A 26,747-nucleotide genomic window follows, 5' to 3' on the forward strand; every position below is an offset into this window, starting at 1 on the left:
GTTCTCCATCGAGGCTCGGGGCTGTACCGGTAGCTATGTGGTTAATCTCTCTCCTATGTACTTCAATACAATGATCTCATGAGCTGCCTTACATGATTGAGATTCATATGAGTTTTGTATCACAATTCATCTATGTGCTACTCTAGTGATGTTATTAAAGTAGTCTATTCCTCCTCCATGATGTAATGTTGGCAGTGTGTGCATCATGAAGTACTTGGTTTATGCTATGATCGTGATCTCTTATGGATTGTGAAGTTAACTATTACTATGATGGTATTGATGCGATCTATTCCTCCTTTCATAGTGTGAAGGTTACGGTGTGCATGCTATGTTAGTACTTGGTTTGGTTGTGTTGAACTATCTTGCACTCTAAGGTTATTTAAATATGAACATTGAATTGTGGAGCTTGTTAACTCCGGCATTGAGGGTTTGTGCAATCCTACGCAATGGTGTTCATCATCCAACAAGAGTGTAGAGTATGCATTTATCTATTCTGTTATGTGATCAATGTTGAGAGTGTCCACTAGTGAAAGTATGATCCCTAGGCCTTGTTCCTAAATACTGCTATCGCTGCTTGTTTACTGTTTTACTGCGTTACTACTGCTGCGTTACTACTGCTTGTTTACTGTCTTGGGCAAAGCACTTTTCTGGTGCCGTTGCTACTGCTTATTCATACCACCTGTATTTCACTATCTCTTCGCCGAACTAGTGCACCTATTGGTGTGTTGGGGACACAAGAGACTTCTTGCTTTGTGGTTGCAGGGTTGCTTGAGAGGGATATCTTTGACCTCTTCCTCCCTGAGATCGATAAACCTTGGGTGATCCACTTAAGGGAAACTTGCTGCTGTTCTACAAACCTCTGCTCTTGGAGGCCCAACACTGTCTACAAGAATAGAAGCTCCCGTAGACATCAAGCACTTTTCTGGCGCCGTTGCCGGGGAGGAAAGGTAAAAGGCACTCATACTCCGGTTCCAGGTAACAGTACTTTTCTGGCGCCATTGTGTTTGTGCTCGAAGCTATTTCCTTTAGATCCTGCAATTGCATCTTTTTGTTTCTTGTTTTACACTAGTTAGGCATAATGGAATATAACTATGAGCTTCTTAATTTATTTCCTAAGCTAAGATATGAATTGTGTGATGCAAAAATTAAAAAACCTATGGAACCTCATTTGCATGCTAGTAGCAATATTATTTGTATGAACGCAATCACTGCTAATGCTATGAATAAGTCTAAGCTTGGGGAAGCTAGTTTCTGTGATCTTTTTGGCTTCCCATCTTTAGGGGAGAAAATTTGTTCGGATAATGCTTTATCTCCCATATGCGATAACTCTAGTAATGCTTGTGATACTTTAAATCCACCTACTGCAAGTACTTCTTTCAAGATACCCATGAAAATTATTGAACGTGTTATTGATAACCGCTATAAAGGGGATGGAACTGTCCATCCTGGAGATCATTTACAGTTTTTGCATGAATTATGCGGGTTATTCAAGTGTGCAGGTATCTCTATGGATGAAGTGAAGAAGAAGCTATTCTCTTTCTCGCTGACTGGTAAAGCGGCGCATTGGTATAAATTGTTGGAGAATAGTCATTCTCTCGGTTAGGAGGAAATTGCATCTCTCTTTTATTCTAAATTTTATCCTCCTCATGAAGTGCATATTGATAGGAATTATATCTATAACTTTTATCCTCGTGATGGAGAGAGTATTTCTCAAGCGTGGGGGAGATTGAAGTCACTAATGCTCAAATGTCCCATTCATGAGCTCCCCCGTAATGTTATTGTTAACAATTTTTATGCGAGACTTTCAGGACAACACAAGGACTATCTGGATGCCTGTTCGGAAGGATCTTTCACAAGCAAAGAGGTTGAAGCTAGGTGGGATCTTCTTGATCGGATTGAGGACAACGCTGAAGGATGGGAGAACGAAAAAGGTAAAGAGTCAGGTATAAATTATGATTATGAATGCATTGAAGCTTTTATGGATACCGATAAATTTCGAAATATGAGTGCTACTTATGGTCTTGACTCTCAAGTTGCTGCAAATCTTTATAAAGCCTTTGCTTCTCATTTTGAATTGCCTAAAAAGAATTTTGATAAGTATCATGAACCTTTTAAAGAGGCTTGCATGAAGAATGAAATTGTTGTTAATTATTGCAATAAGCATACTCAAACTCCTAAGAATGCTATTTCCTATAAGCATGTTAATTTTTGTGGAATACATAGACCTTGTGGAATTAATCAAATCAAAGATGAATATTGTATCCATCATGCTAATGAAAAAACTAGAAAGTGGTTTAGGGCTCTAGATGATCTTGGTAAAAAAGTTTGTGCCCTCTATCCTTTTATTTGTGAAGTTTGCCATGAAGTGGGTCATTTTAATTTTCAATGCTCCTCCAATGATAATTTGAACCCAATGAGTGCTGCAAATTTGTATTGTGATGTTGAAATTACTCCTAATCAGCATGATGAACTTACTTTATTTTTGGGGTGTGAAGAACTGTCGAGAAAAATCTCTTTGTTACATATGAGTGATCTTGATATTGATGATGTCCTGCATGGGTGTTTTTCTTATTGCATTGATAATAGCCATACAAATACTTACATACAAAATATTTTAGAAGATGACACCTTGCCAAAATATGATAGGACCGCTGTGTGTTTTCAACTAATTAATGAAAAGGAGGGATCCTCCCAAGTTTCTTCTATTGTTTCTGAAAGTAAATCAGGTTATGCGGACAAGCCACCCTTCAAGCCTCTTCCTCCTAAAGAAGGGAACGAGGAGAAGGAAGAGAAGAAGAAGAAGAAGAAGGGAACGAAGAAGAAGAAGAAGAAGAAGAAGAAGAAGAAGGAGAATAAAAAGAAAGAGGTAACAGCATATTCCCGCGTGAATGAGATAACGCTAGGTAACCGTAAGTATGTTGCTCCTAATGATTATTATGATAATGAATCTGAATATGATGATCTTCCTATGCTCTCTACATACATTAGTGATCATGATTTGAATGAGCACACTACTTTTGATATTGCAAATCTCTGGGAAACTAATTCTGAAAATGATGATAATAATTGCCATAGTGTCGGTGCTATCCATGCTTCCTCCCATAATGATATAGAAAGCTCTAAGCTTGGGGAAGAGGTGTTTGAAAATCCTTCAGCTACTGGTCATTATGTTCTTGATACATCTCCTTCTAATAACAATGATGGTGTGGACACAGATAAACCAACTGTGAAAGATAACTATTCTATTTCCTATGATGACACTGTGCCTCCGATCCCTGATGATTATTATAAAGAATGCTATGATATAGGTTCTAACTATCCTTATGAAACTTGTCATAGTCATGATTGGATTACCAAAAACAATTCCCTTAATATGCAACTTGTTTACCATGTTCAAATTCTTGATAATAATCTTGCTCCAATTACTATTAATGAGAATAACTCTTCTTATGCCAAATTTAATGATACTTCTATGCATATGAACCATGATAAGAATGTCTTAAGTGATGGGTATATTGTGGATTTCATCAATGATGCTACTGAAAGTTATTATGAGAGAGGGAAATATGGTTGTATGCATCTTAATAATATTAAGTTTCCCCTCTTTATGTTGAGAATCTTGAAGTTACTCGTGTTTTATCCGCTTATGCTTGTCACTTTGTTCTACATGAATTCATTTGTGTACAAGATTCCTCTTCATAGGAAGCATGTTAGACTTAAATATGTTTTGAATTTGCCTCTTGAAGCTCTCTTTTGCTTCAAATACTATCTCTTGCAAGTGCATCATTAAAACTGCTGAGCCCATCTTAATGGCTATAAAGAAAGAACTTCTTGGGAGATAACCCATGTGTTTATTTTGCTACAGTACTTTGTTTTATATTTGTGTCTTGGAAGTTGTTACTACTGTAGCAACCTCTCCTTATCTTAGTTTTGTATTTTGTTGTGCCAAGTAAAGTCGTTGATAGTAAGGTTCATACTAGATTTGGATTACTGCGCAGAAACAGATTTCTTTGCTGTCACGAATCTGGGCAAAATTCTCTGTAGGTAACTCAGAAAATTATGCCAATTTACGTGAGTGATCCTCAGATATGTACGAAACTTTCACTCAATTTTAGCATTTTCATTTGAGCAAGTCTGGTGCCTCAATAAAATTCGTCTTTACGGACTGTTCTGTTTTGACAGATTCTGCCTTTTATTTCGCATTGCTTCTTTTGCTATGTGGGATGGATTTCTTTGTTCCATTGACTTCCAGTAGCTTTGGGCAATGTCCAGAAGTGTTAAGAATGATTGTGTCACCTCTGAACATGTGAATTTTTGATTATGCACTAACCCTCTAATGAGTTGTTTTGAGTTTGGTGTGGAGGAAGTTTTCAAGGGTCAAGAGAGGAGGATGATATACTACGATCAAGAAGAGTGAAAAGTCTAAGCTTGGGGATGCCCCGGTGGTTCACCCCTGCATATTTCAAGAAGACTCAAGCATCTAAGCTTGGGGATGCCCAAGGCATCCCCTTCTTCATCGACAAATTATCAGGTTCCTTCTCTTGAAACTATATTTTTATTCAGTCACATCTTATGTACTTTACTTGGAGCGTCTGTGTGCTTTTGTTTTTGTTTTTGTTTGAATAAATGCTTGTGTGGGAGAGAGACACGCTCCGCTGGTTCGTATGAACACATGTGTTCTTAGCTTTTAATTTTCATGGCGAAGGTTGAAACTGCTTCGTTAAATTGTTATATGGTTGGAATTGGAAAATGATACATGTAGTAATTGCTAAAATGTCTTGGATAATGTGATACTTGGAAATTGTTGTGCTCATGTTTAAGCTCTTGCATCATATACTTTGCACCCATTAATGAAGAAATACATAGAGCATGCTAAAATTTGGTTTGCATATTTGGTCTCTCTAAGGTCTAGATAATTTCTAGTATTGAGTTTGAACAACAAGGAACACGGTGTAGAGTCTTATAATGTTTTCAATATGTCTTTTATGTGAGTTTTGCTGCACCGGTTCATCCTTGTGTTTGTTTCAAATAACCTTGCTAGCCTAAACCTTGTATCGAGAGGGAATACTTCTCATGCATCCAAAATACTTGAGCCAACCACTATGCCATTTGTGTCCACCATACCTACCTACTACATGGTATTTCTCCGCCATTCCAAAGTAAATTGCTTGAGTGCTACCTTTAAATTTCCATTCTCCACCTTTACAATATATAGCTCATGGGACAAATAGCCTAAAAACTATTGTGGTATTGAATATGTACTTATGCACTTTATCTCTTATTAAGTTGCTCGTTGTGCGATAACCATGTTCACTGGGGACGCCATCAACTACTCTTTGTTGAATATCATGTGAGTTGCTATGCATGTTCGTCTTGTCTGAAGTAAGGGAGATTTACCACCTAATGGTTAGAGCATGCATATTGTTAGAGAAGAACATTGGGCCGCTAACTAAAGCCATGATCCATGGTGGAAGTTTCAGTTTTGGACAAATATCCTCAATCTCATATGAGAAAATTATTAATTGTTGCTACATGCTTATGCATAAAAGAGGAGTCCATTATCTGTTGTCTATGTTGTCCCGGTATGGATGTCTAAGTTGAGAATAATCAATAGCGAGAAATCCAATGCGAGCTTTCTCCTTAGACCTTTGTACAGGCGGCATAGAGGTACCCCTTTGTGACACTTGGTTAAAACATGTGCATTGCGATAATCCCGGTAATCCAAGCTAATTAGGACAAGGTGCGGGCACTATTAGTATACTATGCATGAGGCTTGCAACTTGTAAGATATAATTTACATGATACATATGCTTTATTACTACCGTTGACAAAATTGTTTCTTGTTTTCAAAACCAAAGCTCTAGCACAAATATAGCAATCGATGCTTTCCTCTTTGAAGGACTATTCTTTTACTTTTATTGTTGAGTCAGTTCACCTATTTCTCTCCACCTCAAGAAGCAAACACTTGTGTGAACTGTGCATTGATTCCTACATATTTGCATATTGCACTTATTATATTACTCTATGTTGATAATATCCATGAGATATACATGTTACAAGTTGAAAGCAACCGCTGAAACTAAATCTTCCTATGTGTTGCTTCAATACCTTTACTTTGAATTATTGGTTTATGAGTTAACTCTTATGCAAGACTTATTGATGCTTGTCTTGAAAGTACTATTCATGAAAAGTCTTTGCTATATGATTCATTTGTTTACTCATGTCATATACATTGTTTTGATCACTGCATTCACTACATATGCTTACAAATAGTTTGATCAAGGTTATGATGGCATGTCACTCCAGAAATTATCTTTGTTTATCGTTTACCTGCTCGGGACGAGCAGGAACTAAGCTTGGGGATGCTGATACGTCTCTGACGTATCGATAATTTCTTATGTTCCATGCCACATTATTGATGATATCTACATGTTTTATGCACACTTTATGTCATATTCGTGCATTTTCTGGAACTAACCTATTAACAAGATGCCGAAGTGCCAGTTGCTGTTTTCTGCTGTTTTTGGTTCCAGAAAGGCTGTTCGGGCAATATTCTCGGAATTAGACGAAATCAACGCCAAACCTCCTATTTTTCCCGGAAGGCTCCAGAACATCGAAGAAGAGTCGGAGGAGAGCCAGGGGGGCCCCACACCATAGGGTCGCGCGGGCCAGACCCTGGCCGCGCCGGCCTAGGGTGAGGCCACCCTGTCAGCCCTCCTGCGCCGCCTCTTCGCCTATAAAACCCCTTTCGACCTAAAAACTCAGTACCAATTGACGAAACTCCAGAAAGACTCCAGGGGCGCCGCCGCCATCGCGAAACTCCAATTCGAGGGACAGAAGTCTCTGTTCCGGCACCCTGCCGGGACGGGGAATTGCCCCTGGAGCCATCTCCACCGCCGTCTTCACCGCCATCTCCATCACCGCTGCTGTCTCCCATGAGGAGGGAGTAGTTCTCCATCGAGGCTCGGGGCTGTACCGGTAGCTATGTGGTTAATCTCTCTCCTATGTACTTCAATACAATGATCTCATGAGCTGCCTTACATGATTGAGATTCATATGAGTTTTGTATCACAATTCATCTATGTGCTACTCTAGTGATGTTATTAAAGTAGTCTATTCCTCCTCCATGATGTAATGTTGGCAGTGTGTGCATCATGAAGTACTTGGTTTATGCTATGATCGTGATCTCTTATGGATTGTGAAGTTAACTATTACTATGATGGTATTGATGCGATCTATTCCTCCTTTCATAGTGTGAAGGTTACGGTGTGCATGCTATGTTAGTACTTGGTTTGGTTGTGTTGATCTATCTTGCACTCTAAGGTTATTTAAATATGAACATTGAATTGTGGAGCTTGTTAACTCCGGCATTGAGGGTTCGTGTAATCCTACGCAATGGTGTTCATCATCCAACAAGAGTGTAGAGTATGCATTTATCTATTCTGTTATGTGATCAATGTTGAGAGTGTCCACTAGTGAAAGTATGATCCCTAGGCCTTGTTCCTAAATACTGCTATCGCTGCTTGTTTACTGTTTTACTGCGTTACTACTGCTGCGTTACTACTGCTTGTTTACTATCTTGGGCAAAGCACTTTTCTGGTGCCGTTGCTACTGCTTATTCATACCACCTGTATTTCACTATCTCTTCGCCGAACTAGTGCACCTATTGGTGTGTTGGGGACACAAGAGACTTCTTGCTTTGTGGTTGCAGGGTTGCTTGAGAGGGATATCTTTGACCTCTTCCTCCCTGAGATCGATAAACCTTGGGTGATCCACTTAAGGGAAACTTGCTGCTGTTCTACAAACCTCTGCTCTTGGAGGCCCAACACTGTCTACAAGAATAGAAGCTCCCGTAGACATCAAGCAGCCCCCCCTCTGGCCGCGCCGGGCTGTCGTATGGGGCCCACAGGGCCCTCCTCTGGCGGCTCTCGGGTGTTCTGGAAGCTTCATGCAATTCTAAGATGTTGGGCGTTGATTTCGTCCAATTCCAAGAATATTTCCTTACTAGGATTTCTGAAACCAAAAACAGCAGAAAATAGGAACTGGCACTCCGGCATCTCGTCAATAGGTTAGTTCCGGAAAACACATAAAATCATCATAAAGTGTGAACAAAACATGTAGGTATTGTCATTAAACAAGCATGGAACATCAGAAATTATCGATACGTCGGAGACGTATCAGCATCCCCAAGCTTAGTTCCTACTCGTCCCGAGTAGGTAAACGATAACAAAGATAATTTCTGGAGTGACATGCTACCAACATGATCTTGATCATACTATTGTAAAGCATATGAGATGAATGAAGTGATTCAAAGCAATGGTAAAGACAATGATTAAACAACTGAATCATATGGCAAAGACTTTTCATGAATAGTACTTTCAAGATCATGCAGAGCTCGTGCACCCTGTCAAAGACAACAAACAAGAGCTTGAAGAGGTGGTCTTTTTCTGGTTGAGGAAAATCAAAGATGGAACAAAGGAAGATGGCAAGCCAGAAAAGAAAGGAAGCATGCCATGTTGCAACATTTTGGCAGTTTCAAAACTATTGGAACTTGTGAAATATCAAGGAACAGAAGGAGACAAAGAAATATATGGACAAAAGAGAGAATGAAATAAGGAGTAAGAGAAAGGTCCAAAACACAAACTCAAAGATTTATTTGAATTGTAAAACATTTAAAAATATTTTATTTACGTTGCACTTTTGGTTTTAGGGTTTTGTTAAAAGAAGGGACACGAGGATGGTATATTATAAAAACCATATGAGAGGGAAACCGAAATAGTTTTTATTTAAAAATAACTTTTATTTGATTAAATCTTGTGGATGATATGATGCATGATGTCATGATGATGCACAAAAGAAAAGACACAAACAAAATCTAATAGGGGTATTACCCTGGGCCGTTACAAGTGGGACGGGGCGTAGCATAGTAGTTTGTCTCGCCTTAGTTTGGGTCCTGCACGTGTAGTGGTAGTCCGACCATGGACGCTTCGACCGGGGTTCTTCCCATGAGAAGGGACGCAACCCATTTGCCTGTTCAGGTACGCGGGGTACAACTTATGAGCTCCCATTAAAAGATGCCTAAGTGGTTAGATGGCATTCTGGAGGGTCGGGTGTTCTGGGGACCTTGCTACTCCTAGACATCCCCCGGACTCTGGTGTTGGGAGGTACAACTCATTAGGAATGTCTTAGGCTAAGGCAATCAAGCGAAAAATAGAGATCGGTTAGCGTTTTGACGCTTGGTGAACCAGGGATGATCCTAGCGGATTTATCGGATCTTGTGGGGAAAGTGTACAACCTCTGCAGAGTGTAAATCTATTCGAATATCCGTGTCCGCGGTTATGGACATGGGAAAGGCTGCTCCTTGGCCTTGAAGAAGTTTTGGTTTATCAAAGTATTTTCTCAAAAATATTTTGGGAAATGATACCAGTGGGACTGGTGGAAATGTACCTGGGAGGTATGGTGGAAAGTTGGAAAAGTTGTTTTGGTCATACTAAGATGGCCGAAAAGAAAAATGGGTCGCCCTTACCTATTAGTCTTCAAAAGAAACTTGTTTTCAAAAAGGTTATCAACAAAGATATAGAGATGTCGTACTCTCGGGAGAACCAATCTCTCACTCCTTGTAACCCTAGAATGGTGCATGTTCCTTGCTACTACCAAATATGCATATCCTTTACTTCTCTCTAAGGTGTTCTGCGAGTACAATTCATAATGTACTCGTGGCTTTGTCCCTGGCTATTTACTTGGTCAGACTTGGTGGAGTCCGACAGATGAAGAAGGAGTCGACGACGTCTATGCGAGCTAGGAACGTCTTCCCAATCAGTTGCTTGTAGGGTTATGGCATGACTTGGGACATGCAAACGCTTTTGTCTGAAGTATTTCCGCTGTGTGGTTGATGATCTCCTACCATTATGTCTCTTATGTAAGTATATGGTCATGTGACCACTGTAATCTTTTTATTCGGTACTGTAATGGATGTTGTATTTGATACCAGTTCGGTTATGCCTTCACGACACACTGAATGTGTATGCATAACGGGTGTTTCGGATAGCTAATCCGGGGCCCCACAGGTAGCAAGGTCCTGATCTCGATGGCATCTTCAACATCATCATCAACAGCAAGCAACGCGATGGACGGAGGTAAACGAGTCCAACCTGTTCTCGCCGATTTTGTTCCTCACCCTCCCGCCCGTTTGCATGCATATGACGATCTGGAGGAGTCGACGAAGATGGCGTTCGGGAGCTTCAGCTTCCTCGTCTGGGAAGAAGGATCACATCGTCTCGCGGCACCGATTTTTTCGGGACCGTTGGCGGTTGAGCCTGATTTCTCGGGTTCATCCACATCATCTGTCGAGTCAGGCGATGAAGAAGTTTCGCCATCATGCTTCACCAAGCCTGCTGACGGCGGGGCTCTCACCGATCTGTTCGGTAACGTGACTTTCGGGTCGTTCAGAGAAACCGATATGGATAGCGACTCGGAAAGCTTCAATAACTTCGGCTTCACCAACTTTGACTTCACCAACAACTCTACTGCTGGTAGGGAGGTCTTCGCCGATCTATATGACGGTGTCACCAGCCCTGAGGCTGATGAAAACATAATTGCAACATATCATCAGATCTGCGTAATTGCGGGAGCAAGTTGTCAAGAGGATGAAGAGTCTGAGGCTTTCGATGATTTGGGCAACCCGTACGTCGATCCCGCAGATCTCACGCGCGGAACGGGAAATAAGTACATCGGAACCGCGCCGCGAGAAAAAGTACAACGGCCGCAGGAGGCGTGGGATAGAGCTGCAAGATCCATGAATGGCACGGAGCCGACGACCACACAATCTACACCACAAGCGCTGCAAGCATATCAATATAAAATCTCTCGTTCTAGACGTGAGTTAGAAAAAATGCAGCGAAAACTTGACGAAAGGAAAGCTGCAGCTGATGCATCAAGCGAGCGCAGGGCCAACCAGAGTCAACACTCGAGGACTTCAGGAGATAGTCACGGGGACACCCGCGCAAGAGCAAGATCTCGACTGACAGGTATACCCGAGCAAGAACGGGAGAACCTGATTCAAAACCTCGACATGTCCTTCATGTCAATAGACACGAGAGGCCACATTATCCAGAAAACACCAGAGGCAGGATATATGGAGACACATGCATTCTTAATGGCATCTAGGCCACCTCTAGGAGATCCTAGGTCATCACTATACCAGATGGCTATGGCAGGAGTCGGCGTTATGGGTGTAGCAATGGCAGGAAGAGAAATCCCACCACAACCTGAAAGTGCTCCATGTCGGAATAGTCCAAGGCAAAATAGTCCACGACGCACTATGGAAGCAACACGAAATGTTCCAAGAGAGGGCGACGCAAGGAACACAGTTGCTCAGGATCGAGTCGACAGAGCACGTGAGGAAATGAGTCGCGAAAACAGAACACGTGAACATCGCCATACACCAGAAGATAGTGATGAGGACTTGTGCGGACTCCCATGCTTTACCCGACGGGTTCGCAAAACTCGAGTACCGACTAGCTTCAAGTTAGCCGATAACTATAAAAAGTTCGACGGACTGCAAGATCCAGAGGATTGGTTAGTCGATTATCTGGAGACAGTAAAGTTGATGGGTGGAACAAGAGCAACAGCTATGCAGAGCATTCAGGTCCACCTCAATGGAGCCGCAAGATCTTGGATGATGAAGCTGCCGGAGGGATCCATAGATATCTTGGAAACCTTCGAGGACTTGTTCGTCGGAAATTTCCGGTCCACTTGCAAGAAACCATCATCGATTGAGCAGCTAAGGACTTGCAAGAAGAAGCCGGATGAATCAATGAGAACGTACATTCAGCGGTGGAGCATCATCGAAAACTCGGCTAAGCACATGTCTGATGAAAGAGCAATCGACACATTCGTTGCAGGGATACAAAGGAGAGACCTAGTCGAAGAGTTGGGAAGGTCCATCCCAAGGACAATAGCAGAACTCATGGAAATAGAAAATCGGTGGGCTTTACAGAGAAGATGATGTTCATAATAAACGGTAGAGGTCACCGAGGAAGATCGCAACAGAAACAGCAACCAGAACAGGCGACGTTTCCGCAACTTTGCGGAATATGACGGTCCCTGCCAATAGCGGGCGGCTTCCGAGGAAACAGTGGGGGAAATCATCGTGATGATTATCACAGGAACAATCACCAACGAAGTGATAATAGAAATGCACCAAGTTCCAGCAGGCAAAACAACATGCCGAGGTTTCCGAGGCCATGCAATGTATCACCCGAGGATTTGCTGAACGGGCCGTGCCAGATGCACTTATACGTCAACAATGATGGAAGGAGACAGTCGGGTCACCTCCAGAAGGACTACCGAACTTTCCAAGCTTTGCGAAGGGCAACAGAGAGCACAAACGCGGAAGCAGTAAACAGAGGGTATGTGAAAGGACCAAGGATCAAAGTACATGTACCTCTGCTACTACCACCCCCAATTACTAGTGCAAACTAGGATTAATTGCAAATTTTGGGACCTCCAGGCGCCAACGATGACTTCACAAGTACAAGAGGAGCAATATCGATGATACAGAAGGGTATACCTTCGAATAGGTCGCAGAAGCTAATTTCTCGACAGGTGTACATGGCAGAAAAGGCGCCTCCACCAACCACTGAGTACCTCAATTGGTTGGGACAACCAATAGGATTCACTATAGTGGATCATCCACCTCAAGTTCCACGGCCAGGGCATTCAGCTATGATACTACCAGCGGTCATCGAGGGATATGATGTCTCCCGCATATTCATAGATGGAGGAAGCAGTTTAAATCTCATATACGCAGATACATTGCAGAAGATGAACATCTCGCTGGCTAACTTGACACCAACGGACACATGTTTTCATGGCATCGCACCCGAAAAACCAAATTATCCTTTGGGTAAGATTGCACTCAATGTGCAGTTTGGAACCAGAGAAAATTTCAGAAAGGAGAAGCTGTAGTTCGAAGTCATCGACTGGCCGTCACAATATAACGCCCTCTTGGGACGACCCACATATGCCAGATTTATGGTTGTGCCGCATTAAACATACCTGTTATGGAGAATTCATGAACCTAAGGGCCCGATAACAGTCAAAGGAAGTTTTGCTCTAGCATATAAGTGCGACAAGGACTTTCACAAGATTTGCGAAACATTTGGAATGCAAGCTGAATACGAGGCATCCAGCTTACCGCCAACTGTGACATGTTACCTGGCGGAGGTAGATCCTTGCAGGAGCAAGCTTTCGACACCTCCAAGAATTCCAAGGAAGTGCAGATCCACCCGACAAATCCTAAAAAGACAACATCAATCGCGACCAACTTGAATAGCGCATAGGACAGCGCGCTCGTCGAGTTCCTCCGTGAGTGCTGGGAAATCTTCACATGGTGCCCAGCTGACATGCCAGGAGTACCTAGGGAACTTGCCGAGCACCCTCTTAATTTAGATCCAAGAGCCAAACCAATTCGACAACCTTTCCGGCGATTCTCCGAGCCAAACCGCAAAGCTATGTTATCTGAGATCTCTCGACTCAAAGAAGCGGGTTTCATCAAAGAACTGCATACTGAGGCCACATGGGTCGCTAACCCAGTGCTGGTCCCGAAGAAAAACACTGAAATCCTTCGCATGTGCGTCGATTTCACGTGTCTCAACAAACATTGTCCAAATGATCACTTTCCCCTCTATCGATTCCACAGCAGGTTGTGAACGTCTTTCCTTCCTCAATGTGTATTCTGGTTACAATCAAATCCACCTAAAAGAAGAAGATGAAGTCAAAATAGCTTTCATAACCCCTTATGGCGTATTCTGCTACAGAAAAGTGCCTTTCGGGTTGAAAAACGCGGGAGCCACATATAAGAGGATGATGCAGAAGTGCCTCACCACGCAGATCGGGAAAAACGTCCAAGTATACATCGATGACGTAGTCATCACAACAAAGCAAGGGTTATCCCTCATTGATGATCTTCGTGAGACTTTCAACAACCTCGACAAATTCCATCTCAAGCTGAACCCGACAAAATGCTCCTTTGGTGTTCCTGCGGGAGAACTCCTCGGATACTTGGTGTCAGCTAGAGGAATCGAAGCCAATGCATAGAAAATTCTAGCCGTCTTGACAATGAGAAAACCAACCAAGCTTAAAGAGATACAACAGTTAACTGGACGAAAAGTTTGAGTGGAGAAAAAGAACCAAGCTTAGAGAGATACAACAACTAACTCGCAGCTTTGAGTAGATTCGTTGCAAGGTTGGGAGAAAAAGCATTGCCCTTCTACGCGCTCATCAAGCAAGGGGAAACGTTTGAGTGGAACGAGGAAGCAGACAAAGCCTTTGAGCATCTGAAGCGTACAATTTCGACACCACCAGTATTGGTGGCACCACGAGAAAAAGAACCTTTGTTGTTATACATTGCGACCACACCTCAAGTGGTTAGCACGGTTCTCCTGGTAGAACAAGAAGAAGAAGGGAAAATTCATGGAGTTCAGCGACCAATATATTTCCTCAGCGAAGTACTATCACCATCCAAGCAGCGCTACCCGCATTATCAGAAGTTGGCCTATGGAGTTTTTATGTCAGCAAGAAAGCTAAGACACTATTTTTTGGCACACCCAATAATTGTGGTAAATGAGGCACCCCTCTCGAACATCTTGAACAATCCAGAAGCAACATGACGTGTCTCCCTTTGGGGAATCGAGCTTTCCCCTCAGGACATCACATACAAAAAGAGAAAAGCAATCAAGTCGCAAATTTTGCAGACTTTATTGCAGAGTGGATGGAACTCCAAAACACGGGACCTCCAGATTAGTCGAGTACCTGGCATATGAACTTCGACGGGTCCAAGAGATTAGAAGGAGCTGGAGCAGGCGTGGTACTTGTTTCACCGCAGGGCGACAAGATGAAGTATATATTACGGATGACCTTCCCCAATGCGTCAAATAATGAGCCAACATATGAAGCTCTTATTCACGGGATGAAGATGGCGAAAGCATGTGGCACTACTCACCTAAAAATCTTTGGCGACTCTCAGTTGGTTGCCCAACAGGCGATGAACAAGTGTGATGCAGTCAATGACAGCATGATAGCATACAAGGAGGTGTACAATGAACTCGAGAAAACCTTCGATGGATGCAAAGTCAATCATGTGAGCACACTCAGCAATGATGAAGCCGACGTTTTGGCAAACATCGATTCGTAGTGTCTGCCCATACCACCTGGAGTTTTGTGGGAGGAAATGAGTGAGATATCAACCAAGTCAAAGAAAGCAAAAACACCAAAGCAGCAGAAGAAAAAGGAAAAACCCAATAAAAACTCGGGGGCTCCAGCAGCCCCAGAATCACATATTTCGGATGAAGAGAAAGAACCAGAGGAGGTCATGATGATACAAATCCCCTGGATGCAAGTATACTTGGCATATATCACAAAGAAAAAAATACCCGAAGATCCAGTAGAAGCACGAAGAGTTATTTGGCGATGTAAGGCGTTTACAGTGGTCATGGGATAGTTAGACAAACAAAGTATATCGGGTGTGCTACATAGATGTGTTACAACAGAAGAAGGACGAGCCATATTGAAGGACATACACGAAGGGATATGTGGCCACCACGCAAGCAGTCGCGCAATAGCAGCCAAGGCTTTTCGACCTGGATTTTACTGGTTAACAACCATAGAGGATGCAAAGGAAATTGTGCGCACTTGCAAAGCTTTCCAAAGATTCGCGTCTAAACCTTACTCTCCAGCAACAGAATTAATGCCAATATCCTTGGCATGGCCTTTTGCACAATGGGAACTAGATATGGTGGGAAAATTACACAAGTCTTGGCTAGGAGGACACGTATATCTGCTCGTAGCAGTCAACGGATTCACCAAATGGATTGAAGCGGTACCAGTAACTTCGGCAGATGCAACATCAGTAGTAAACTTCATCAAGGGAATAGTTTTCGGTTCGGCGTCCCTAACAGCATAGTCACGGATAACAACACCAACTTCACCTCCCGAGAATTCAAGGATTATTGCGAAGGTGTAGGCATCAAGCTGCATTTTGCATCTGTGGCACACTCGCAAACCAATGGTCAAGTCGAAATAGCAAACAATCTCATATGCAATGGCATCAAGAAACGTCTGCTGACACCACTTGAAAAAGCAAGACACACTTGTGGGTCAACGAGTTACCATACGTGTTATGGAGCTTAGAAACAACACCAAATGCAGCGACTCAAGAAACTCTGTTCTTCCTAGTCCATGGCGCTGAAGCAGTGCTCCCGTTAGAAATTGAACATAACTCCCCTAGAGTTGTGGAATATGATGAAGAGGTTTTGTAGAAGGCGCTGGAAGATGATGTTGACGCAATTGATGAAGCAAGAGATGTGGTGCTATCAAGAGTAAGTGCATATCAGTAGAACCTTAAAAATTATCACAGTCGACGTTTGCGGCCCATATCCTTTGAAGTCGGCGATTTAGTTGTTCGACTCAAGCAAGACGGACACGAAAAGGTGGAATCACCATGGTTGGGGCCATACATCGTCACCGAAGTTATTCCGGGAGGAGCGTATCGATTAAAGGACAAGAAGACATGCGAGGATGAAGGGAACCCGTGGAACGTTGCACAACTGCGATGTTTTTACGCCTGAAAGGAAGCCAATATAGTATCAACTATGTAAACATACATTGTACCTCAACAACTCGCAAGTTTTCAGACGCACTCTATTCCTTTAAGGGCACCGAGTGGGGCTGAAAGATTTTTAATGAGCCGGGCTTGCGACGCTGCAATATAGTATGGTTGGAATAAAAAATAGTGATGACATATGTTCTTTTGTTTACAAGCAACGCTCGGGGGCTCGAACCCGCAAATTTTCAACATAGTCGATCTCGACATGCTTGGCAATATACACACTTTGGTTGCACAAAAACCTCACGAAAAAATAGTATTCTTATGACACCGAGATACTCGGGGGCTAAACAGAAAATTACAATACAAACAATGGAATCTGCTTTGACTCTGTAGATGTCTCGCAGTGGCGAATCTAGGATTTTGCGTTAGGGTGGGGCAACTAGACACAATTTTTTTGAATACCATAAAAATAGCGTACACTTGTATGGGTATATAAGAACAACAGAAATATATTTATAAGGTCTCACAAGCATCATACAATTCAATGATTACATATAAAATATCTAAAATACGCATATAGTAATATTACATGACTGCGATATTATGACTAAAATGCTTCTTCCTCAGGGACAATGCTTTTTTAGTGTAATACGAATGAGATAATAATATTTAAAACTTGAAACTCCAGAGAAGTAAAGAGCTGGGACGCCGGGGCGGCGGCCCTGGAAGGTGGGAGTCATGTTGGTTGGCGGGCGAGCCAATGACTCTGGTGCTGGCCGGTGACCACGGCCGTGGGGGCGGCGTGGTGGTCGGCGAGTTGAGTGCTGTGGGGTGTAGATGGCGGTGATGTTGCCAAGGGGAAACCTTTGCCCCTCGGGCCACGGCGGCGGCGTCCGCGGACGGCGTTCCCTTGTTGAAGGCGACGTGAGGCCAATCTCCGTCACTCTACTTCGTCCGGGTGAAAACCCAAGATCCTCGGATCGGGCGGTGGCGGCACTCTGGTGTCGTACTCTTCTTGAAGACACCGTCTTGGAGCCCACAGCGCGAGGCTCACCGTTGGTTGTGACGGAGGTGATTCTTCGGCGATCTTCGGCAAGGCTTGCTCCATGCCCTCCCCTTGTCGAGCTTCCTTGGCGCTGATGTTCGGTTTGTGAGCAACGTGGGTCGGTCCCCGGTGGTGTCGGCTTCCGGTGGCGTTTCTGCGACGGTGGAGTGCTGTTGAGGCGCGCGTGAAAATGGCTCACTCTCGAGTGAGCTCCGGCCCGACACTGTAGACTCCAGTTCTACCCCGAGTCCTCGTAGGCGCTTTGGTTGAGCTTGTTGGTCCAATTCTGGCTGTAGTTTCTTCGGTAGTGCGTGTGGGTGTGTGGTGTCGTTTTGTAAGCTAGGTTCAGCACTTTGTATCGTTCTCGCCGTTGGTGGCTTTGTTAATTCAAAGTCGGGCACTTGAGTGCCTTTTATCTAAAAGAAGTAAAGAGCTAGACTGATTAGAGAACCGCGGACGAAATACTTTCGTATGGGGCCGGCCGTTGGCCGTGCGTACGCGCGCGACCATTCTGTTCCCTTGCTGTTCTCAATCTGCAGCGCTGCCTGCTCGCTTCTTCGCTGCTTCCAATCGTTCCCTTGCTCGATCAAAGCGAAACACTTCTGATCGAAACTGCAGTATCGGGACTGGCGGCTAGGGCAGATTTGGGGATCGAGAGAACATCAGCACACGATTACTGAAAGAAAATAAAAACCGCATCGATATGGACTAGCGTCGTCTTTTGCTTCCTGGGAAGCTGGGCTAGGCCTAGAGATATCATTTTCTGTGTTTTTCTCAAATATATATTATATAGTAGGGCTATTGGGCCAAATTTTTAGGGTGGTCCTAGCCCCACCCTTCCACCCTGTTGGATTCGCCCATGGTGTCTCGCAACATTTTATAACAAGACATGACAACATAGCACACGAAAAATTGTTCGCACAAGGACCCGACATTTAAAGACAAGATATACGACAAGTACATATACACAACATTGCGTCTTGGCTCAAACCTCACGCATTGAGCAAAATAGAGAACTCCAATATCCACCTATCTATATTTTCTCTTGTAGCACATATATTTTGCGTCGAATCATCGTATCGGTATTCTTTGAAGAAAGAGGTGTCCACCTTGAGCAGTTCATCAATCATTTTCTCGGCAATAGGTGATACAACCACATTGTGCCGATCAATGTTTACCTTCCTCTTCGACATCTTGAGAAGAAAACTTTCGAAGACCTTGTCAAGATCCAATTTCGAGTGGCAAATCTTCAGCCAGATCAAAGCAAACTTTGCACCAGCCACCATCTGAGCCTTCACGAAGTCGTGGATATTGCGCATATCCTTGAACTTGTACATAAGTTCAGTGAGATTCTCGGGTTGTGAGTTGCGAGGAAACATGGCATTATATACCATGGCCAACATACTGTTGCAGAAATCGAGAAACTCTCGAGTTTGGGTAGCACGATCCTGAAACTAGACAATACGACGACATTGAGTCTCGTCCGCCCAAAAATCAATGTGGTTGGCTCTGGCAAGACGAAGAAGGCTTTCAACCCGCAAATTTACCCTTTGTTCCTCAGCAGTAGTATCCAGAAATGCACCTATGAAAGATAAAGGAAAAAAGCAATGTAGCAGAGGGATAGACACATGAAAACAATGAAAAAGAGACGAGACCGAAGTAACATACCAACCATATCCTGACTTGCATCAGTCATGGGATCGAGCATATCATTTTCGCGCTGAGCAGATCGAGCGGCACTGGAAGTCGCATCTTCTTTTAGTTCAAGAGATTTTTGCGCCTGACGAAGAGCCGCTTGTTCCCGATCCGATGATTTCCGCGATTGCTCCAAAGCAGTCATAGTTTGCTTCTTCATCGAATGAAGCTGCTGTCGCAAATCGGCAACCTCCTTTTTGAACGAGCCAGGACATGAAGAAATATCCAGAAGCAATTTCATGTACTTTCGTGGAGTGCGAGGCAGCAGGGGAGGTGTCAGAGTATCCAGCCTCGGTATAGTTGTCAAAAATTAACTGGAAGGCAAAAAATTATCCACATCAATCATCCGGCAAGGCACATTTTCCATTCATAGTCATAGCTCATTACATAAAGGGATTTTTACCAAATACGGCTCATAAGGCGCTTACAAAAATGGTCAGGAGAAGCAAAAGGTGACATTATCTACAAAAAAGAAAAAAAGAGTACAAGTTGGTCTACTTGACCTACGTTTGAGCAGTGTTGGCAGAGCCTGAAGACCTCAGGTCAAGGACGGTGATGAGTTTCTTTGCATAGAGTTTGACATCCTTCACCAGAACCTTCCACCTCTCATTGTTCAAGCCCCTGACAGCAGCAACCTTCGTCCAGTTGACCTTTTGACCACTGGCCGCCACAAGAGCGAGAGTCCCTTCGACTCAAATCTTCAAGCTTTCTTGGCGATGCGCCAAGGCTAGATCATCCTTTGCGAGGAAGGGCTTGAAGAGATGGTAAAATCGCTCGAGCTTCACGGTCTTCGGGAAGAAGTGGGGGAAGATGCACCCAAACGCATTCCGCGCAGACGACAGGCACTCGCACGCTAGATTGCAGTTCAACTCGACAACGGTGAGAGTATCCAGGAGACGATCTTCGTCCAACTCCTGGTTCCTGGTATAGCGCTCACCAACCTTCCCTGATGGAGAAATGAAAGATTCTATCAATATCAATATAGCTCTAGCACGACAACAAAAGTAGAAGGACAAAGGGAGAGATAGTATTACTCGAAAATCTTCTGGATTGCGTCTCGAAGCGCGTAATTATGTCATTCTCGCGCTGGACGAGCTTGGCCTCTTTCTCGCTCAAGGCATCTTTAGCGGCTTGAAGTCTTCGACGAAGATCTTCGACATCAGCAACGTCTTTTATCCTTTTTGCGAGTTTTCTTGCTAGCCTTAAGCTTCTTCTCCAAATCATCGACGGATTCTTCGGCATGACGCATCGCCTCTGGAAGAAAGAAAGAATGAAGGAAGCCACAAAACAAGAAAGGAACGTCTAAAGCATTGAGTGCAGTAAAATCTTACCTCTCAGAGATTCGGCCTTGTCACGGAACCCGATAAAACGGGAGCCTATGTCAACCATCTCCTTCATCAAGGGCTGCAAAAAAGTTGAAAAGATAGACATATAGTACCAAGAAGTCAAAAATTGTTCGATTAAACAAATAATGCGACAAACAAGAGAAGATATCTTACATCATCAAGGAGAGGAGTTAAGAGACTCCCGGTGGCAACCTCTTGCTTACCAGTAGCACCCGTCCTAGCCTTCTTCTTCTTCGGTGCTTGGGGGCTGGGCGCTGGAGTTGATGCTTCTGGATCAACGTGTGCTGGAGGCGAAGTTTCTGGCGCGACATGATGATCCTTGGAAAGGACCAACGTGTGGGATGCGCTCGTGTTGGCTGGCCCATGAGTTTCGGGTTCCAACTCCTTTTCGCCATGCATGTCAATATATTAGCAATATCAATATGTGGAAACCAAAATACAAGATAGTTAGAAGTAAAGAAGGAACAACTTACGAGTTGACGTTGCCAGTAGCAGTGAAGGGGTCGAAGATTTCTTGTTCTTCAGGAGAAGATTCTTCGGATGCTGGTTCAGAAAGTTTAGACGCGCCGGAATCTTCTTCGTCAACATTTGTCTTCCTCTCGCGCTTATCCGGAGAAGCAGCAGGAGGAGGAGAGATCGAGTCAGCGGAGTCAGGAGGTTGTACTGACTCTGAGCCTTTGTGAGAGGAACCCGCACTCTTATCAGATTCTGCAGGTTCGCTCTCGCGAATAGAAGTTTCTTGCGAGTCGTCAGTAACGACTGCTCGCTCAGATACATCTCCACCTTCAAGTAGGGGATGAAGATAAGAAAGAGTTTGGTGGTCCTGCAAGAAGAAAGAGTGAGACAATACAGAAAAATCATCAGACCCGAAGAAAAAACAGTTACAGTAAAAAAAAGCAGGAGTAAAATTCTAAGGAAAAGACTTACAACTGGAAGTGCATGTACACCACTGTATGGCTCCACGCGACATGAAGAAGGTACTTCACTCTTTTTGCTCAAAGAGGTGAAGCGGTGTACAAGCTTTTCCAAATCTTTCAAGGGAAGATCTTCGGAAACCATGTCAGAGTCTTCAGCGCCCGAATTGATACGGGGCGACCTTCGGTCTCCACCGCATCATGTGCGTCAACATCAACACGTCGCGTGATAGGTATGCATCGCCGAGTATGGAGGAAGTGGATGACGCCATGGAGGCTCGAGGACTCAAGGTCAACGTCAAGGTCATGTGAAGCATGGAAGAGATCGTCAAGGAGAAGGGGACGCGCCGCGAAGGCCGGCACTGCCGCTCAGGACGACCGGCACTGCCGCCCATCTCCACCGGCACTGCCGCCCTACCACTACACCTGAGGATGACGGCCCTGTCGCTCTACCTGCGCCGACACTACCGCCCCACTGCAAAGAGCATCAAATCTGAACCCTTATCCCTTTGTATGCCTAAACTAACCCTCCTTAGTGGCTCCCTATATAAAGGCTCCCACCTCCCCCTTCATTAGGTTAAGACATAACTTGAGTGAGAACTTGGCTTATGCCTCCACCATCCTTTTGGGATTAGGGAAACCCCCTCCTCTCTCAGACACAAATCTATGAGTTGTATCAAGGCACTCCTTATATGATTAGTCTCTCACACTTGTGATTCTACCACGGTCTCTCACTCGTGTGATTCCACCGATCGTATACCGATCTTCCTCTCGGGGATTCTACCGCGTGTCTCTCCCTTGAGAGATTCTATCGGGATAGTGGTTCGGGCTATCGGGAGTAAACCGGAATTGTATCGGGTTGTGTTGCGTGCGTTCGCGTGTGTTCATCGTGTTCTTCGCCGTGTTCTTCGTGTTCTTCCTCTCCCCCGCCTTTCCCTCGGTCAATTCGTGAGATCGGGCAACCCACGTGGCCTTAGGCCGCATCATATGGTATCAGAGCAAAGGTTGCCACGAATTTGACCATCCAATTTCACCAATTTCGCCCAAAATTTTCTCAAAAAAAATTGCCAAAAAAAAATAGCTCGAAAATTGATCTCCAAATTTGTTGCGTTTTTTGTGGTTTTGATCCACAGATCTGTTGTCTTAGTGGTTGATCTACTTCCCTGCAAATTTTCGTGCACCAATTCTTCCTAAATCTCTGTGAATCGACGATTTTTCTGGTCTATTTTCCGTGGTGTTCGTGCAGTTCATCGGGCGCGCCCCGCTCTCTGCCCAAGCAGCGCTCGCCCCGACCGCCTCTGGCCCACCCTGCCGCCGCTGCCGGCAACCACCGTGCCGCGCGCCTCCATCTCCATCTCCTCCACGCGCGCACAGCTATCGCCTGCAAATCCCGCGCGCAGCCGCTCCACGATTTTCTTGCCGCAAGCCGCCGTTCACGTTCGCCCCTTCGCTCGACCACGCCCAAGCGCCACCAGCAACTGCCCCGCGCCAATCTCCCCGCAGCGCCCGAGCCAGGTCCACGCCGCACAAGCACCCGCCCGCCGCTCGCCCTTGCTCGTCCCGGCCGCCTCCATCAGCTGCCGCTAGGCCTGCCCGTCCCCATCCTGGCCTCCACTTCCACGCTAGCGCTCGATCCCGCGCCGCCCACGCCCGTCTCCTCGCTCCTTCCCGCACAGCGCCAAGGCCGCCCCTGGCCCACTCCCGCGCCGCTCGATTCGACCACCAGGCCCGCACCCATCCATCGCTGATCTCCCCTGCCTGCATCCCGCGCATGGCCCAGGCTCCACTCCCGCACTAGCGCATCAGCTCGGCTCCTTCCTCGCCTCCAACCGGAACCAAACCGGGTTGGCAACCGGAAAAATTTCTCGAAACCGGGCGGCAACCGGGCGGCAACCGGACCGGAGCCAAACCGGGCGCCAGACCGGATGGTCCGGCCCAGGACCCGGTCAATCCGGTCCCCTGACCGGATTTCCCAGTTTTGACCCAATTTTCATCCAATTTTAACTCCTCTTTTTGCCCCAAATTTTGACAACTTTCCGGAGCCCGTTTGACTCCAAATTTTAACAGCATCCCCCAAATACTCCACATAGCCCATCTCTAATTTTTGACGATTTTTGGAGCCCAACTTTTGACCGCTCGTTTTGACCCAACTTTTCGGGCATTGACTTAATTTACTCGGTTTCCGTTTTGGAGTGCAAGGATTGTCTACCAAGCGTCCGCGTCTACATCAACACCGCGGCGACACCTTCGGCACCCCGGATTCCGGCGCAACTTCGACACCGCCATCGTCGACACCATCGCAAGTTCGTGTGCTTGACACCGCCTAACCTTTTCACTAGGTATAACTTGCCCCCTTACCCCTTGTAGCCCCGTTTCTTTCTTTGTGTACCTATCCCATTGAGCGTGGCTTTTCGAGCGTTGCGAAGCATTGCACAAGTGTCACGACCGTGAGAGGGTGTGTGTGCGTTGTGTTGAGCAAAGCTCCGAAGCAAGCTCGGTGAGAAAGATACACAAAACAAGAAAAGTGTGACATATACATAGAGAAAAAAAAGCTTCTAAGCATAGAAAAAAAAGTGAAAAAAAGAGAAAAAGAAATAGAAAAAGAGTGTGTGTCCACCGATACCGAGAAGTGCAAAGCTTGTGCGCACTAAGAGAGAAAAGAGAAGAGTGGCAATTGTGCAAATCTTGTTGCTTCCCTCTTATGCAACCAAGCTACGGTCTCTCTTGTGTTGGCGTGACATCGAGCATATAGTCTTCGTTAGGACCATCTTTGTCACTTGCTCACTTCCTTGGTCGCGCTAACCCCATTGTTCTCCTTTGTGTGTGTTTTCGTGTTTCCTTGACATAGATCACCACTTTTGACATTTGACTTTGGATCTTACCCACATTTGACAATAGACTTTTCCGTTGATCTTTTTCGTTTGCTATCCACACCTTACCCACCACATATAGTGTTTCTTAGCCTTTTGCGTGTGCTTTGAGTGTGTGTGTGAGTAACCCCGATACATTTCAACTTTGCTCTTGACTTGAACCATTTTTCCGATACTTTCTTGAAAGGTGGGATACTTGTGTAGTTTTCCTTCCACCATACATATACACCTATCCTAGTGAGATACACATGATGACCCCACAAGAGCAAGCCGAGATGAGAGCATACTTCGCCGAGCTAGATGCTCGAGAAGCCAAAATGACACCCCAAGATAAAGCCGAGTGCAACGCATACTTCAAACACCTTGAGAGCAAGAGTGATACACACCATGAGCCGAGTGAGGATGTTTTGATTTCTAACAACTTAACCTCTACTCCGCTTGTGTTGTCTCCCTCTTTGCTAGGTTGCTCGGACATCGACGACGCCATTGCCATGGAGATGAGGGACTCCACTATATGTGAGATGAGCGACTCCACTATATGTGAGACGAGCGACTCCACTATATGTGAGCTTGATGAGTGCCTCCACTTCGAGAGCATGAGTGAAACACCAAGTGAGATGAGAGTGGTAGTTGATAGGTCATGTGAGGCCATTTTCAATTCTAACATCTTACCCTCTACCTCTATTGTGTTTCCTTGTGTCTCACTAGGTGCCATGGATGACGAGACGCCGATCATGGAGAAGATGTACATGGTGCATGAAGATGATGATATCACACCATGCTTGATTGAAGATGAACATGGAGGCCACGTCGAGCCTACCTCTTCCACAACACCTACCTCATATGAGCGGGAATACAAAGGTACCTATATGGGTGTTGATGATGCCATGATCCCACTAGTGGACATGAAGATTGATGAGTGCATGCATGATCTTGATGATACAAATGCTATGTCATATGCTTCTTTCATTTTCCCATGTGATGCTTTTCTTGATACCAACATTGTTGATCATGTGGACTTGATTGCTTGTGATAACATGACCATGCCATGCTATGAGTGTTTCGATTTCTATCCTATTGCTTGCAATATGTCGAAAATTTTCTCTTTCCCATGTATTGCTTGCAATGTTGATAATGATGCTTGTGTTGTGACAACCTTGCCGAACAATTGCTCTTTCCCTAGGTTTGTCGACAACAATGATCAAATGTTGAACATGTTTTGTGCTACATGCTTGCAATATTCTCCCATTAATGCAACCAAAATGATGAACGATTTCTCTTTCCAATGCTTGGCTTGCAATAGTGTTAATATGCTTGTAAATGAGATTGCCCCCATAGCTCTCTCAAATTTTGGAGACGTTACCTATATCCATGATGAGCATGTTCATGTGTTTACCCCGCATATTCACCATATCTATTATAATGCTTTGCTTAACGCTAATGGTGATGTGCAAAAGAAATGGACCATCATGATGGATGATGTGTTCATATACCATGCACACACGTTCTTTGCTTTTCCTATTGTGTGTGTAGGTACACGGAAGACAAGGTCAACCTCGATTGAGCACGAGTTGACCAAACGAGCTCTTGAGAGCATGATACAAGTGAGCTCCAATGAATGGTTTTGCCCGCACACTTCGGCTACACAAGATCTCTCAATGAGAGCACACCGACATCTTGCTAAGGTGACCTCCTTCAACTTGCGCTCTCCTTCTATACCCGTGGAACTTCATCTACTCTTTGAGTGTTGCGTTGCTTGTCTTGTGCTATTGATAGGGTTCATGATAAGTGATGCCACATTCAAGAGTTGTTGCCATCTCCCACCTCTACCCGTTCATGATGACTTATCGTCGAGGGCGACTCTTTTTCAAGTGGGGGGAGATGATACGGGGCGACCTTCGGTCTCCACCGCATCATGTGCGTCAACATCTACACGTCACGCAAAGGTGAATCTTCTCCTTTATGCGTTCCTACAAATGTCTCTCCTGAATGGTATGCTACTTCATCCTACGTCATATGACCATGATAGGTATGCATCGCCGAGTATGGAGGAAGTGGATGACGCCATGGAGGCTCGAGGACTCAAGGTCAACGTCAAGGTCATGGGAAGCATGGAAGAGATCGTCAAGGAGAAGGGGACGCGCCGCGAAGGCCGGCACTGCCGCTCAGGACGACCGGCACTGCCGCCCATCTCCACCGGCACTGCCGCCCTACCACTACACCTGAGGATGACGGCCCTGTCGCCCTACCTGCGCCGACACTACCGCC

This window comes from Lolium perenne, chromosome 4 (assembly GCF_019359855.2).
Source record: "Lolium perenne isolate Kyuss_39 chromosome 4, Kyuss_2.0, whole genome shotgun sequence".
NCBI lineage: Eukaryota > Viridiplantae > Streptophyta > Magnoliopsida > Poales > Poaceae > Lolium > Lolium perenne.